Raw genomic sequence first — 18,994 nt, 5'->3', positions numbered from 1 at the left:
TGGAAGCAACCTAAGTGTCCATTGACAGATGAATGGATAAAGAAGATGTGGCACATATATACAATGGAATATTACTCAGCCATAAAAGGAAATGAAATTCAGTTATTTGTAGTGAGGTGCATGGACCTAGGGTCTCTCATACAGAGTGAAGTAAGTCAGAAAGACAAAAATAAATACCGTATGCTAACATATATATGGAATCTAAGAAAAAAAAAAGTCATGAAGAACCTAGGGTCAAGGTGGGAATAAAGACAGAGACCTACTAGAGAATGCACTTGAGCATATGGGGAGGGGGAAGGGTAAGCTGTGACAAAGTGAGAGAGTGGCATGGACATATAAACACTACCAAACGTAAAATAGATAGCTAGTGGGAAGCAGCATAGCACAGGGAGATCAGCTTGGTGCTTTGTGACCACCTAGAGGGATGGGATAGGGAGGGTGGGAGGGAGGTAGACGCAAGAGGGAAGAGATATGAGAACATATGTATATGTATAACTGATTCACTTTGTTATAAAGCAGAAGCTAACACACCACTGTAAAGCAATTATACTCCAATAAAGATGTTAAAAAAAAGATTAAACCAACATTGTTATAGAAGGAAATAGGTAAAGGACTTCAGAACACAGTTTATAGAAAAGGAAATATAAGTATTTCTTAAATATATAAGATTATTTTAATCTCATAATAACAGATATAGAAATTAAAACAGCTATGACGTAACTGTTTTTATCTAAAAATAGCAAAAAAATTGATAACTCATTATTGAAAAGAGTGTGGAAAACTATTTTTCTTGTGTATTGTTTAATGTGTGAAAATTGTGTAATTTTTATTCAAAACAATTTAACAATATAGCCAAACTAAAAATGAATAAACAATTCATTCACCCTTTCATGCCTTTAGAACTTTAACCTACAAATAATGTCACCAGTAAACAAACATAACATATGAAGATATTCATTGTAGAATGGTTTATAACAGCAAAAGATTCGTAATATGCTAAATGTTCATCAACAAGGGATAGCTAAATACTTTGTAATAGAATAGTAAAATACTGGGTTGGTCAAAAATTTCATTCGGTTAGTGAATACGTTGTTCAATAAAGTTCTTCATGAAAATGAAAAATGTGTCTCATTTTTATTTAAAACCAACAGAACTTTTTGGCCAACCCAGTAATAATGCAATTCTATGCGTACAATTCTACATCTACAATATGACAATTTCTACAATTTTTACGTTAACAAAAGAACAATAATAACAGAGTATATAATATGCTAATGTGCTTATATATGAACACATATGTCATATATGAATATATGTTATATATGAATATTGTCACATATTAACATAGTTATGAATAATATATGTTATACATATTTATATTTTTTAGAGCACTTTAAAACTTGTACATAAGATGCTGATAATCATATTTATTTTCAGAAGGGAATTCCTAGTCGTCATTGGATGTAGTGGGAGTGAATATAACTTTTTAATGAACTCCTTTTATCTTTTTAAATTTGTACCATGCATAGTATAATCTAAATCTCCACCTCTCCACATGCACAGTTATTAGCTTTTTAAAAGATAAGACTTATTTTTCAAAAAGAAAAAGAAATGTTCTTAAAATTCCTCAGTAGTTTTTTTGAACCACATGTGTTCTATAGGTAATTAACATAAAGCAAACAATTACTTTTGCTAGCGCACTGCTTTAACAGCAACCATGTCTCTGTAAAACTGGGGAACAATTTTCTTTTTTTTTTTTTCTTTTATTGGGGTATAGTTGTTTTACAATGTTGTGTTAGTTTCTACTGTACAGTGAATTGAAGTAGAGTTCCCTGTGCTATACAGCAGGTTCTCATTAGTTATCCATTTTATACATATTAGTGTATATATGTCAATCTCAATCTCCCAATTCATCCCATCCCCCTTGGTGTCCATATGTTTATTCTCTATGTCTTGGAGAACAATTTTCAACAATAATTCCATGTGGAAAAGTCCTTTCCACCAAAGGGACAATGAAATGCTCTTCCCTCTGCTACAGATTATAGAATAACACAGATCATGCAGAAAAAATGAGGATTCTAGATCAGTGGCTGTCAAAGTTGATTATAGATCAGAATCACCACGAAGGGCTTTTAAAACACTAATTTCTTGTCCCCACTCCCAGAGTTTCTGATTCAATAGGTCTAACTGGAATCTGCAAAATTACATTTCTAATAAGCTTCCAGGATTTGCTTATGCTACCTGTCCAGCAGCAATAGTTTGAGAACCACTGTTCTAGAGCAAGATATGGTAAATAGAGGAAAGAGAATACAAATACAGAATGTTGGAGAGAAACTTTAAGCAGTCACAACAATTTTCAAGTTACAGCTAACAATTTGTGGAGGATACTCCAATTAAATTTAAAGTACAGAAGCAACAAAAAAATATATCTGACTTACACATAAGAGCTCTATACAAAGAGGCAGAAATCTCAGATCATTTTGGGTCAAGAACACCATGAGATACACTAAAGAAGAACCATCAGTTCACAGACACCACTACCCTGGACATACTTATTAATCATTTAGTAGAGTCTTACATTGAAACCCTAAGTACATCTTTCAAGAAAATGCTTATGTTGATGTTATTCTCCTCGTGAATCACACTTTGCTTAAAAGTCAAAATTCCAGTATTCAAAGTATGCAACTCTAGGTAGGCATCATCTCTTACAAAGGACTACCATACAAGACTGATGAGTTACTAAGTACATTAGATAAACACATTAATTTTCACATTTAAATGTTATGAGTTAATGATTTATTATTTTATTAATTAGGAAATTGAACCTCGAATTAAATAATTTTCTTAAGATCATATGTGTAATAAGTAGAGGAAAAATTATTAAAATTTAGATCTTCTATTGCCAAGTCATGTTTTCAAAACATAATTTATAATTGAAGATTCAGAGGTTGTGTGAAAAGACTTATGACTGATCATTAGGCTATTTTATGACATCATACAACACAAGATTTTTTTTGTCATCTCAAATATTTTTATTTTATAGATTTTCTCATATTCTTTGTAATATATAATGAAGTTTCACATTTTCTTGAAAGGTCTATATATTTTCTAGAAGAAAAAGGAGACAAAAATAACTCAAATATTACATTTTATAACATTAATAGTAATCAAAAATATATGATCTAAGAATGAATCCTTGCCTATTTGTAATAACCAAGTGTGGACAAATGCATTTTCCAGAGATGGCCTCCATAATATATTCCATCCAGTATGCGCTTGATTTAAGGGGGAACTGACATTCCTTTCACAGAGTGGTGGGTTCAGTATTGAATCTGGGCAGACCTTTGTGCCTGCCTTGACAAATAGAAAATAGTAGAAGCGATGTTACAAATTTCTAAGATTCGGTCATAAAAGGAAATATAGCTATGGTAGACAGTTTTCAAAGATGGTCTTCATCTGGTATTCATATACCTGTGCAATCTTCTCTCATGTCTGAGCTAGGCCTAGTGATATGCATTTAAGGAACAGAATGTGACAAAGGAGATGGGATGTGATGTTCATGATTAGATTACAAAAGACTTGATTTCTGTCTTACTGGACTTTCTGTTGCTTTCCCAGCATGCACACATTGATGTAGCAAGTTACCATGTTGCAGAGGCCCACATACCAAGGAACTGAGGATGACTTTTGGCCAACAGCCAGTGAGAAACTAAGGCCTTGAGTCCAACAGCCTATTGGAAACAGTCCTGCCAACAACCAAGTGAGCAAGCTTAGAAGGAAACATCTCCAGTCAAACCTTAGGAAGACTAAAACCCAAGTTAACACCTTGGTTATAGCCTCTGAGAGACCCTCACACTGTGGACTCTGTTAAAACATGTTCAGATTCCTGACCCAAAGAAACTGCGAGGTAATAAGTGTTGTAGTTTCATTCCATTAAGTTTTGGGGTAATTTGTTACACACCAAGAGATAACTAATAAGCAGCTTCCACCTGGTTTTGTAGAATGCTTACTTTGGAAACCAGTTAGCATACTATGAAGATACAGAGCAGACATATGTAGGTGTTGTGACAGACAGCTCCAGCTGACATCCCAGCTGACTACCAACATCAACTACAAAAATGTAAACAAGGGAGTCTTCATGTGATTTCAGTCTGTAGTAGTTGAGCTGGCCTAGGTGACACCTTGTGAAGCAAACATGATTTGTTTCCACTGACTCTTGCCCAAGATGCAAATTTTTGAGTAAAACAAATAATTATTATTGTTTACACAAGGAAATTTGGGGTCATTTGTCATGGAGCAATAAATAACTGAAACATTAGAAGACATAAAATATATGTATGCACTTAGTGTCTCTGGTTTATTATTAAAAGTTTAACCTCAGATTCAAGCCAAAGAATAAGTTTTATATAGAGATTAAAAACAAACCAAAAAACAAAAAAGAACAGAGGGCTGTTCTCAAGTGGTTACAAGAGATGGAGAATTAATACATTTACAATGTACTTATTATACTACAAAGGTGTGATTTTTCCTTTTTTAAAAGATTATTTACAAAATATATTCCATACCTGCCGAATGGAAGACACACTGTTCCATTTCTCCTTTCTTAATGCACAATAGGACCACTAGCTTGTTATTTTGCTGAAAAACCAACTAGGTTTTGGTAACTTGGGATATATTGCAGAAGAAAAGAGGCAGTCAAATATAGTCTCAACTCAAATATGATTTTGTTGGGGCTTTCCTGGTGGCGCAGTGGTTGCGCGTCCGCCTGCCGATGCAGGGGAACCGGGTTCGCGCCCCGGTCTGGGAGGATCCCACATGCCGCGGAGCGGCTGGGCCTGTGAGCCATGGCCGCTGAGCCTGCGCGTCCGGAGCCTGTGCTCCGCAACGGGAGAGGCCACAACAGAGGGAGGCCCGCATACCACAAAAAAAAAAAAAAAATATGATTTTGTTTTTTACAATTTCATTGAGCTATCATTGAAATATATTAAATTTCACTTTTTTAAAGTATACAATTGGTTCTGCTTTGACATATATATAAACTTGTGCAACTATTACCACAATCCAGATAAAAGGTCTTTCCATCATCCTCCAAAAGTCTCCTCGTACCACTTTGCGATCCATTCCTCTCTCCACTTCTGTCTCCAAGAAAGCACTGATTGGCTTTCTTTCCCCAGAAATTAGTTTGCATTTTTGAAAATTTTCTGAAGTATGTTAAGCTAGCACTGATTTTTTGCCTGCTTCTTTTGCTCAGCATAATGATTATGAGATTCACCCATGTTGTTGCATATTAACAGTTAATTCCTTTTTTTATTGATGAGTAGCATACCAATGTATGGACATACTATAATTTATCCATTCATTTGTTGATGGACCTATATTTTTTTTTTCCAGTTTATATCTATTACTAGTCATTCTGCATATTATGTTTGGAATTCACTGCCCTTTTCTTTAAAAACATTCTTCTTGAGACATACTTGCTGACTATTGTAATCAAGGCCAAATTATTTTCCTTATACCCGGAGTTGAGTTCAAGTATTTTTTATATAGTAATCACACTGCTTCTATTTGTTTCACTTTTTCTGGAAAACAACCTTAAGAAACTTCCTGAGAAAAGGGGCATTATACATATGCTTTCTGAGTTGCATTTCTAATAGTATCACAATTAAAGATATTGTTAGTTAATATTGTTAAGGTCCAAAAACATTTCTTGCAGTGTTTGTCTCTATTATCTTCTGTTATCATCAAGTTTCTAATAAAAATTGTAAAAGGTAGGTCAGATTTCAAGTTATTTATTTGACTTACTTTGTGAGGTGAAATTTTAACTCTCCTTGGAAGAATTTTCTTTGGTCCCCTGAAATTTCATGGTGATGTACTTTGGTGTAGGTTTCTTTATTTAAATGTTATATTGAGTTATAATTTATAATTTTTTAAATATTCACCAGTTATAAGTATATATTTCAAGGATTGTCAAATTTTAATAAGTTTCTGGAACTGTGAAATCATTACCATAACCCACATTTGAATCATTTCTTCCATCCTCCCAAAGGTTCCTCATGCTCATTTGCTATCACCTCCCAGCCCCAGGAAATTACTGATTTGCTTTCTTTCCCTGTAGATGTATCATTTTGATAAATTTGATATAAGTGGAATCATATTCCTTTAATATATAATATATATATATTATGATATATAATTGTATGCAATTATATATCATATAATATATATGTATATTTACACATAATTATATATTATATATAATATATATAGCAATAGTTTTCTTTCTTCTTATTGCTGATTAGTATTTCATTATATGGATATACCACATTTTGCTTACTGATTCACCAGTTAATGTATACTTAGAGAGTTCACATTTGGGAATTATTATAATAAAACCATTATAGTCATTTGTGTGAAGTCTTTGTGTGGACATGTGTTTTCATATGTCCTAAGTCGACATCTACCTAGTTGTGGAATTTCTGTTTTTTATGTTAAGTATATGTTTAACATTTTAATAAACTACTAAAGTATTTGCCAAAGTGCTGATTCATTTTACATTTTCTTTAGCAATGTATGAGGGCTCCAGTTTCTCTACATCTTCATCAATACTTACTAAATTCCTTTACTAGTTATAACAGCTTTTTTGTAGATTCCTTAGGCTTTTCTGCATAAATGACCTTGCTATCTGAAAATAAAAACAATTTACTAATTATTTTCTAATCTCTATATTGTTGACTTATTTAGCCATATTAAAATAGCTAGAACATCCAAGAGATTATTGAATATAAGTGGTGAGAGCAGACATCCTTGTCAAGTTCCCTAAATTAAAGAAATAGTCTTCCATCATTAAATACAAGGTTAGATGTATTTTTTAAAAAATAGAAGCCCTTTACTAGGTTAAGAAAGTTTCCTTCTATTTGGATATGCTGGATATTGTGAACAACAGATGTTGTCTTGATTCTGTTGTATTTAAAAAGCAATAGCCGTTTTGGACTACAGTTAATTCTAGAGCAGGTTAATCTCTTTGAGGTTTATATGTAAGCTTTGTTAGGGTATTTCTTGAGTATATGGAGTAGTTTAGTCCTCCTGGAAAACATGACCCTTCTAGAGCTTCTACTGAATGCCCTAGGTTTCAACAAAGTCTCTCTACTCTGATTAGAACTTGAACATTTCCTAACATTGTGTATTGTTGAGTAATTTCATCTTACAGCACTATGATAGTTTGCTTTGTCTTGCAGAATTTCATCCTATTCATGTTCCACCTAGCGACAGACTTCTGTAGGCCCCTATGCAGATTTCAGAAGCTCTTATTTGGCATACCTACCTTCTCTCCAGTAATCTTCCAGGGTCCCAGACTGGCTGAACTTTGATCTCAGTCTCCTAACTTCACAAAACTATTATGTTCTGCTTGGTTTTCCCCTTCTCTGTGGCAAGTTTCTGAAAGTGCCTCCAGATAGGAAGCCAGGGTAATAGTAGTGACTGCCTCTTTTGTTTCCGTTCTTTGTCTGTTTGCCCGTTGTCCAATATCTAAACAGCTATTTCATATATTTTTTTCAAATTTTTTGCTTTCATGGAGGGCAATTCCTTTACCAATGAAATCATGATGAATGGAAGCAAAAGTCCCCTCCATATTTTTATAAAATCTAAAGATTTGCTAACTTGCTGTCCTTGTGGTCTCTTTACTAACATCATTTTTATTCCTCTACTACAATTTTAATAGGTTCATCATGGAGGTAGGCCAATATCTTTGCCATACTGAATGAAAAATCTTAATATAATTTTGTGCTAGAATGTTTAGAGAAATATCTTTTGAGAAAAGTATCACTACTTATGTTAACTGCAATAAAAGGTGGTTAATCAAGAAGTATCTGGGAATTTTTTGGTTGCTTTGTGGGATTGTGAAGTGTATTATCTCCTATAATACCTGGTGCAGTGATTTTCAAATAATAGATAAGAGTATGTGTCTCCAGATGTTAACGCCCTGGGTGTATGATAAACAAAATCCCATACAATATTTGTAAAACAATAAATATTCCTATTTCAAAAAATTAATATCACTTCCTAATAGTTTAAAAATTCATTCAGAATCATAGGATGAAAGGGAGAATCATAAAATCATAGAAATTCAAAGGAGAAATGGTTGTGCCCCTTAAGACCAATGTATTACTGTATAACTAGCGCCAAAAAAAAAAGGCCTAGCTTGTCTTGCTCTGTTTCTATCAAGCCACAGAAAGATTTTATCAATCCATTTGTCAGTACCTGAATATCACTGCTTATAAGTCACAAGAGAGTTCTATAAATGGAAGTATTCTAACATATTTAAGAGATTAATCTGATGGAATAGAATATTTTGACAGGACTCTGATCTCCCACAGGCAAAGCTCTAGAGACATTTCCTTTCATAGTGGCAAACCATTATGCAGTCTCAGTATTCTAGTACTAATGGCAATTTTTTGTCATATCCAATGATTAAAAAATAAATCTGGCAAAGAGCGAGCCTGCTGGCTGGCCAACTAGGTGACTATAATCACTAAGAGGAAAGGTCAGGAAAAAGGAATGGTGCCTGTGCCTTTATTTCGGATTCTTTATTCTCCCAGTAGTTATATGATTTCACCAAAACAGACAACTTCTTCAAAAAAGGAAAACTACTGTTTCCAGGCAGAGAATTATTGGATTCTGGATTCTGTCACAGTGTGTGCAATGTTATGAGATATATTATAGACATTTATGAAACATGGGGGGCTAGGAGCCTGAACCATGTAGCTTTATTTCACCCACTATGCAGGCCAGTTCTGACTTGCACATAAAAGTGTAAATCTCATGGCAAAAAATGTATTTAATTCTCTCACTCAGAGCCGTTTGAGAGACATGGTTTGTTTCAGGTTTCTTTCTACATCATAAAGCCTCCAAATTTACAAAATGCATCAAATACCATTAAAAAAAAAGCCCCAGTGTGTGACTATCCGAGACTTTCCTGAGAGTCCTCTTCCTAATTGCTCTGCACCAATCCCCTAGTGGTTTAGGTATGATGTTCTGCATGCTTGTAGCACCATAAAGTACTGCTAGTACCTGCTTACACAAATACATTCTCATATTTGATTATAAGTTATCTGAATACTGGGGCTAAACCCTCACTATTCTTTTTTCCTAAGTGCTTGGCAGAGTATTTTTCCACATAGTTGAAACTCCATAAATGTTAGTTAAATTATTACTTCTCTAAAAAAGACTATAACCTCCAGCTGGTCAACAACTTTTCTGTGAACAGCCCAGCACACTCCACACTAGGTACCACATGAAGATTTAAAAAGTAACCAATCAGTTGTTTCAATCAGTCTCTAGAACATTTGTCAGCAAAAACTGTCAAAAGGTCTTGCTAGATGGAGAGAGAAAGCTACTATGGCCATAAATTAATCAAGACAAACAAAGCCCTGGTTAAAAGACCTTTGCTTTCTCTTTCTTGGATAGTATGATTATATATTTGTTTCTCAGATATTCAGAGGCTAGAAAAATATTGAATACACAATTAGGATGTGATCAAACAATTACTATGCTGTAACTTCAACATCCCCATTTTAATATCTGCTCAGATGAATTTTCTTAAACTTTGGTGCTTCTATCCATAAAAGCCAAACGTCAAGCTTTTATATTATTGAAAGATGATTAATGTAATGCAAAGATGACAAAGGTAATTTTTTTGAGGGTGAATAATATCAAATTTGCAGACTTTAGTGAATGAATCCTAATAACTTTTAAATATTGTTCAAAGTGACCTATCATTTTGCTGACTTCATGAAGCATGACTAAAGTCCGGGAACATGTGAAAATCTAGAATGAAATACTTAGATAACAAAAATGAAAATCCAACCTGTCCAAGTGTATTTTAAATTTGGAATAATATTTTGGGGGGAAAATCAAAATAACAAAATCAAAGAGTCAGACAGTTCCAGAGAACTATTTTCTTAATACCGAATTTTTTCCAGTATTAATAATGATGATAATAATAATAACAGATACTCCTTAAGTGCTCACCATGTGCCAGGCACTGTGCTAATTACTTCACATACTGTATTGCACTGAGAGGCACAGTCCTATGAAGTAAATGTTGATTTATGATTCTCCTAAAAATAGAGATAAACAAACTTATACTCAGAAAGATTTATCTTTTTTTGCCTAAAAAAAATTACATAGCTAATAAATGGCAGAACTTAGACATAAACTAAATCTGTTTGCATTCAATATCCATGCCCTTACTCTGATACGATCCTGTGCCCTTTGACATTTTTTTGGGTGGGGGAAAAGGTATCTTTTTGAACCCTAAATCAAAACAAAAATACTTAAGTCACACATTGTACAATGCATGCATTCAACTTCCACGGTCCATTTACATACAGACATAATTAAAGTTAAAAAACTCCAGGCTTGCAAAAGACAATTGCTTTCAACTAATCAAATGCCTCATTTTATATACTGGGAAAGTGAAAACTAAATATTACAAGTAATTCCAACAAGTCAACTGGAACTTAGGTACTCAGTGGCTAAGTCTACTCTTCACAAATTCACACTACTGCAACTGGCCAGATAAACACTGCCTAAAATTGCAAATATACCTGGATAGCCTATAAAGTAATTATTATTAATCCAAGAAAATAATAAAATATTTATTGAACATGAGCAATATCAGTAAATATGAGTGTGCCAAATCAAATATTTTTCATCATTCATTCATTCATCTATTTACTACAACACATCTACTGTTTATGATTCCCTCAACCCCTGGTATCTGTTAGGGAAAAGGATGAAGACTGGCCTCAGAGAAAATTCTCAGTGAATGTAGAATGACTGTAAAATAAATCAAAGACAGGATCCCTGCCTTTAAAAATATAGAGGCAGACATGTAAATTTACAATAGAAATACAATAAATTACATGTCACTAAAGGCAAGGGAAAAGGCTATGAAATTAGAGAAAAAAAATAAATGAGTGCGAATGGGTTAGAATAGTCAAAAGAATGTAGATGTCAAAAGAGAATATTAATAGAAAAATAGGAATGGTTACTCAAAGGGTGACTGGCAACCAATAAATAGAGAGTACACTTTTTTTTTTTTTTTTTTGCAAAAGCTTCAAAACATAAAACACTCTAGAAAACAATTCCCAATCTCTTTGGCTTGCAGATGACAATATACACACAAAGGGAAATAAGAATGCAGAGTGATGTATAATAAATACTAAAGGCAATCAGAGGAATGATGACTGTATGGACTCACATGGCTTAAAAAGGTTTCACTCAAGGGAGAGAATCAGGTGAGGGTTACATAGAAGGAGTGGTCTTGTGGGCGAGTTGAAGGGATGGCTATTCCACAGGAGAAAGGAATGTATGACAAAAGCCATGAGAGAAAAGGTTATTAAGCCTTACTGAGTAAAAAGTTACCTTATATCCATACAAATATCTGGCTTGTTAATTGGTCTCTGAACCTATTAGCAAACATGTCACACAACTGTGTACTTGCATGTAAATATATGTTCTTTTACCAAAAGCAAATATAAACAAATATTGGTACAAATACTGGTACAAATATACTTATCTCAAAGGAGAAGATCAGAAGATCACTCCATGTACCATAGAGGGACCACTCATAAGTGCATTTATTCAAATTTTCTTACTTTTCATGTTCAAACTGGTCATTTTCTTATATAACTTATTCTTCCTTCATTAACACAAATAAAGTTCATTAATAATTTGAGTTTTTACTGTCTTCCCCTTCCACAGCAGAGCCCCAGGCTCAGTCAACACTTTAATATACACATTATCTTAATTAGAGTGCTCATTCTTTCTTTAATAACAGTATAAATAAATTTTTGATTCAAGAATTTGCTAATTTTTCTTCTCTGCTGCTGACATCCAGTTCTGTTTAGCCACTAGCTATAACAAGTAATAATAAAAAACACACATAAAATCACACATTCGTAAGAACTTATATTTATTAACAAATACATATTTTTTTCCAAGCAATTCCTAAATAGATATTTAAGCATTAATATGTCAACCATGGAAACACATCACAGCCATCTTCTTAATACTGATATGGTGCTGATCAAAGGACAGGTACTTAATAAAGTCATTTTGATTTAGAGTTATAATTGGAACCTAGATAACGTGTAGGTTATTCGGCACATTTAAAAAAATTGAAAGCCTAGACTTTTGAGGACAAAATCTACACTATAATATGGGAGCGCTGTTCCTCATAAAGCACAAATGAGGCAGTTTGCTATAAACCCCACTGGGAAGGAAAATCCCATCGCTATTCAGTGATGAAGTGTGGATGTGTAAAAAAAGATTGAAACACTACCACCATGAAGGACAAAAAAGCAATTTCTTTAAAAAATATTGTATGTCTATTATGCTAATTGTAGAAATTAAAAGGTGATATTAGCAAATCTATTTTAATCTGAATTAATGCATGGCATTCTTAAAGTTCCAAATTAAATTCAAACACATTCATTCTCTGTCAACATTGCAATATCCAATTGATATTCTAAGGCTTTGGATATATTATCACATGTATTTATTTATACAAAATTAATTAGAGTATTGAAACAGTAATCAACTGGATACTTAATAAGCAATGTAATCTGAGATTTACAGTTAAAGTAGAAATAGCTTTTTTTCTTAATTTATCTGGATATATGTTAAAAAAAAAAAAACTCTTCAATAACTTGTCAGTGTATAAGTCTAGTAAAGTTAGCAAAGAACAAATTCAGAACCAAGGAGTCAACACTGGTTGGTAACCACAGCATAAACAGAAATCTGTTTCCATATGAATTGTTATCCAGAACCTTGGGTGGCTTAGTAAATGAGAAAAGGTCTGGAGTTAAGGCCACATTTGCTGGAGTGAACAGGTTTGAATAATTTGAACATGTTCTCTTGAAGTTGGGTAAGAATTTTCTTAAGCTGAATATATTCAGATGTCTGATCATGTCGATACTTATCACCTGTGTCTCCTACAGCAGAAGAGGCTAACTCTAACACACTGAATTTCATATTCTCCACAGACTTTTTAGGCTCCTTGGTTTCCAGAATAGTCCTCCCAATTTGACTTCGTACTTTTATCTTCTACACCCTTAAGGATAAATACTTCTTTCACTTTCTTATGCTAATGTGTGAGCATTATTGCTCATCTGCAATTAACTGCACATGTTCATGCATTTTACCCAGTGGTCTACAACTCAAACAAAAAGATCCAAATTAATTTTTTTTAGTTATCATAGATTAAATTGAGTAGAGAGGACATACTTCTCTTTCCATGTCCTTTTTTTTTTTTTCTTATCACAGAAACTCTAAAGAAGCATTACAGCAGAGTGATTAATCACATGGACATTGGAATCATTCAACAGTTGTTCAAATCACAGCGCTGCCACTGTCCCATTATTAGATATTTCAACTTTTTGAGCTTAGGTTTACTCATCGTCAACACAAAGGTAGAATTCTTTAAACATCTGTTAATTTAAATTTATCCCTGACTTTTGTCATTAGAAGCAAGATTTTGCCAGGTTTTCCTAAAAAGATATTATGAACCAAGATGAGGATTTACAAAATAGTAAGACCAAGAGAGACTACCTATCTCCCTCAATTAAACATAGTACTAAGGATACTGTTGAACATTTTCACTAATCAAAAATAAAATAAGTCATGCAGATGTAGTGCACAGCACAGTGACTATAGCTAATAATACTGTGCCGTATATTTGAAAGTTGCTAAAACAGTAGAGCTTAAAAGTTCTTGTAAGAAAAAAATTGTAATTATGTGTAGTAATGGATGTTAACTAGTCTTATCATGGTGATCATTTTGTAATATATACAAATATTGAATCAATATATTGAATAGCTGAAACTAACATAATTTTATATGTCAATTATATCTCAATAAACTTTTTAAATTATACTTTTTAAGAAAAGTTAATAGTACTTGTATATGTACTCAGCTACTTTAAGTTAAACATTTGTTAGTGGTCTATTGGAATCCTCAAAATGTTGGGAGAATTACTAATAATCGTGTAAACAAGTAGCCAAATTCTAAGGGGTATCAGCTGCCAACTTTTTTCTCCCTTCACTGGTCAGCTTAATCCTAACCCTCTTTGCTTTCTAAATGGAATCTAATGGAACCAAGGATTAATACTTTTAAAAATGTATCTTCATTAATAAGTGCATCGGTAGATGGTCAGGATCTTCACTTAACTGAACAGTTAGTTAGCAGAGGCTGCAAACTCCAGTGCCTATTTGGTGGGTCCTCAGGAAAGGCAAATGAGAACAAAAAATGGATCTACCTGGTATAAAAGGGGAAAGCAAGGATTATAGCAAAGGAGGGAATAGAGAAAATTTAAAATGGGTCAGCAACAACTTAGCTCTCAAACTTTAACATGCACACAATTCACCTAGGCATCTTGGTACAATGAAGACTCTGATTAAGTAGGTCTGAGGTAGGGTCTGGATCTTGCTTGTTTCACTAAATTATAAAGAAAAATAAGTGTGGCCTAAAAATATTTTCCCTAGGCATTATCTTCTACCTCCCAACACTGACACTCCTTAGTACGTACTCCTCACATAATTCAGTTAAAAGGAGAAAACATCCAAAAAAAATTCTTTCTTTGGAGTATGACGCAATCCTGAATAACACGTGTATAAAGATATAATCCATTCTTTCTACTATTAAATCAAGACACCAATAAACTACTAAATGACCAATATCTTTCGGTCCAACACTGTGCTTTTTATATTTTCTTAATAAATTTAAGCTTTTAAAACAGTTTTAGATTGACTGAAAATTTTCCAAAATGGTACCAAGAGTTTTCATATACTCCACACCCAGCTTCCACTAATACCTTATGTTAGTATGGTACCTTTGCCAAAACCATTGAGTCAATGTTGATATTGGCTCCAAATCAACTAGCTCTTACAGACTACAGCAAACAAAGAAAAAGTTTTGAAATGGGCACAGAAGCACATTCCTCAGCTACATACCTGAGCTCAGTGCAGAGGGAGCAGACAAAAATGCCGATCTCCCAGCTTCTCCCTGGAAGGGATTTAGCTGCATATGTAACCACCTAGAACCAGAAGGTTCAGCTTCTAATCAGTCTGCTGACACTGGAAATCACTGCGTGTGTGTGTTGGGGGCGGGAGTTCCACTACCAACTTTATAACACATATTTTTATCAAAAAGTAGTTTCCTCTGGCTACTGCCTCCTCATCAGGAGCTTGTTTGTTATTATTATTGGCTTATTTATTTATTTAGTGATTTATTGGATTCCTTTAGTGATGTCTATTTCTTCTCCTCAGTGTGAAGCCTCTGAAGTTGCTCCTCAGGTAGCAGAGACTTGGGTATGCCTACAGTTGCCCTGAGATGATAGTGCTTTTGGTAGGGCTTTTTTTTTTTTTTTTTTTTTTTTTTTTTTTTTTACTGCTTCTTTCCCTGACTATACCCACCCTGCTAAAGTACAGTAATTGCCAACTGATTGCTACCTTGTTTTCAACAATGCCCTGGTTTATAAACTGCTTCACAGACTGATCCAATCAAATTCAAGTTTCTTTAAACAAATAAACCCTGAGGTAGACGTTTAATATTTTTTCTAAACCCAGGAGGACTCCTTCCAACTATTTCTTTCCCCTTTTCTGTCTGGCAATTTAGCTGATCCACAGTTTAGCCACTGAGTCTATCAATCTCCTCCCAACTGCCCTTTACCACAATTTCCACTGTTTTTGAGAGCAACCTTAGGCTTCAAAACTACTTAAGCAAAGAAAAACCTGTTTCATTTTACTAGGCTTATACACTGACAAGTTATTGAAGAGTTTTTTGTTTTTTTTTTAACATATATCCAGATAAATTAAGAAAAAAGGCTATTTCTACTTTAACTGTAAATCTCAGATGATATTGCTTATTAAGTATCCAGTCGATTACTGTTTCAATACTCTAATTAATTTTGTATAAATAAATACATGTGATAATGTATCCAAAGCCTTAGAATATCAATTGGATATTGCAATGTTGACAGAGAATGAATATGTCTGAATTTAATTTGGAACTTTAAGAATGCCATGCATTAATTCAGATTAAAATAGATTTGCTAATATCACCTTTTAATTTCTACAATTAGCATAATAGACATACAATATTTTTTAAAGAAAACATTTCGAAAATAAATGTTCCAACTTACTTGAATCCTGTGACATACCATTTAAATTTATAAAATCACTGTGTAAATGTCATGTCACTCAGATGCCTTCAGCCATTTCAATATTTTTTCCTACCAGTCTTCAATTTATACATCTTGGATGTTCTTCACTTCATGGCAATGACCCTACATTTCTCAACAAGACTATTCCAGAAATGCTTTCCTTTGAAAACCTTAATTCTCTTTACCACACTGGGGGGAAAATGTTAGATCTTAGGCCAGTGAAATGAAACATAAACAAAAATGTCTCATTTAAGTAGATCTTAGGCCCAGTGAAATGAACACAAACAGATATGTCTCACTCATTCACCCATCTTTAGTCATTTAATTATCTTTCCACTTAAACCATTTGAGCATACTATATGCAAATCACCATGAAATTGAATAGATTAAGGACATGCATAGGAAGGACATAAATTGAAGGTGATTTTCTCCGGTGGCCTCTTCTTTTTCCCTGCAAGTCAGGAGATCCTCTAGCCCATTCACCAGCCTTTGGTTTCCATCACCCCTGTTGATCTTACACATAATCCTTACACATAATCCCTGCACTCACTAAAAATAGTCTTCAATATTCTCTTTTTTTCCCCCAGTTTATCTTTCCTCCTGTTCATCCTTCTTTTCTCACAGTAGTTTCTCCATCATACAACAAGCTGTGCAGGCCAAACAGATCCATTTAAAACCCTGTCTTTTTTTTTTTTTTGCCGTACGTGGGCCTCTCACCGCCGCGGCCCTTCCCGTTGTGGAGCACAGGCTCCGGACGCGCAGGCTCAGCGGCCATGGCCCACAGGCCCAGCCGCTCCGTGGCATGCGGGATCCTCCCGGACCGGGGCACGAACCCACGTCCCCTGCATCGGCAGGTGGACTCTCAACCACTGCGCCACCAGGGAAGCCCATATTGATTACTTTTAAAGAAGATATGTTGGATTTAAAAGATTTGGGAAGGTAAAAATAGACCTGACACCTGATTGGAGGTGAGGTAAAACTAAGTCCAAGAATGTGAGGTTTCTATCTGAGATGCTGGGTGGTAGAGCCAGAAACTGAATTTAGGAACACAGAAAAAGAAATAGATAATATATTATGTAATGTAATATAACATCACTAACAATATAGGTAATAAAGGGAATACAATATAACACTAAAAATGCTAAATCAAACCTAATACTAAAAATATATAAAGACCCAGGAAAGTGAAAACAGAAGAAAAAGAACAGGTGGAACAAATAGAAAATGAATATAGACTTAAAACCAATCACACCAATAATTATATTAAATGTAAATGGACTATATACTCCAATTAAAACACAGATACAAGTATAAATTAAATAACAAGCCCTAACTCAGTGCTGCCAATGAGTGCTGGGCATTAAATATAAAGAAAAAGATAGCTAAATGTAAAAGGATGGCAAAATGCAATTAAGCATATTGATTTGGTATGACTATATTAATATCAGACACAAAGAACATGGAGTTCAAAACATGAAGTATTAACAGGTTTAAGGGGGGAAATTTGATAATAAAGTGATCAATTCATCAAGAAGATATAAAATCCTTTATTTTTATACCTAATACCAGAGCTTCAAATAAAAACTGACCAAACTAATGGAGATTGAGGTAAGCTTACAATCACAGTTGGAGTTCTTAACACCCCTCTCAGGAAGGGTTCAAAGAAAAAAAAAATGATAAAAAATATATGAATATTGTTGTCTACCATCTCTACTAACCTGCTATTTATAGAACACTACAGCCAATGGGCTGTAGAATCTAATCACTGTTCAAATGCATTTGAAACATTAACCAAGATGGAACATATATGCTATAAAGTATTGTAAATCTCAGCTATTTTTTGCTTTTGTTTCCTTGCAGTTTTATTGAGATATAATTGACATATAGCACTGTGTACAAGGTGTACAGTATAACAATCTGACTCAAATACATCATGAAATAATTAACATAAGTTTAGTGAACATTCATCATCTTGTACAATACAAACTTAAAGAAATAGAAAAAAATATTTTTCCTTGCGATGAGAACTCTTTGGATTTACTCTCTTTATCACTTCCACAAGAAACATAGAGCAGTGTCAATTATATTTATCATGTTGTATATTAAATCCATACTGCTTATTTATCTTGTAACTAGAAGTTTGTACCTTTTTACTGCCTTCATCCAATCCCCCTCATCCCTCCGCCTCTGGTAACCAGAGATCTGATCTCTTTTTCTATGAGTTTGTTTGTTTTTTGGAACCTCCATATGATCCATCAATTCCACTCCTAGGTATAATAATGAAAACATTATTGTAAAGATATATGCACCCCTATGTTCATTATGGCATTATTTACAATAGCCATGGTAATGGAAGCAATCTAAGTGCCCATCAATAGACGAATGAATAAAGAAGATGTGTCATATATATACAATAGAATATTACTCAGCCGTAAAAAAGAATGAAATCTTGTCATTTGTGATAGCATAATATCTGCTAGGTCCATCCATGTTAAGTGAAATAACTCAGGCAGAGAAAGACAAGTACTGTATGATTTCACTATGTGTCAATTCTAAAAAAACAAATAAATAGACATAGAAAAACAGAAACAGAGTCATAGACACATAGAGAACAAACAGGTGGTTGCCAGAGGGGAGAGTGTGGTGGAGGAGAGACATAGGTGAGGGAGATTAAGAGATACAAACTTCCAGGGCTTCCCTGGTGGCTCAATGGTTGAGAGTCTGCCTGCCGATGCAGGGGACACGGGTTTGTGCCCCGGTCCGGGAAGATCC

This window comes from Physeter macrocephalus, chromosome 9 (genome assembly GCF_002837175.3).
Source record: "Physeter macrocephalus isolate SW-GA chromosome 9, ASM283717v5, whole genome shotgun sequence".
Lineage (NCBI taxonomy): Eukaryota > Metazoa > Chordata > Mammalia > Artiodactyla > Physeteridae > Physeter > Physeter macrocephalus.
This window is presented reverse-complemented; position numbering follows the sequence as displayed.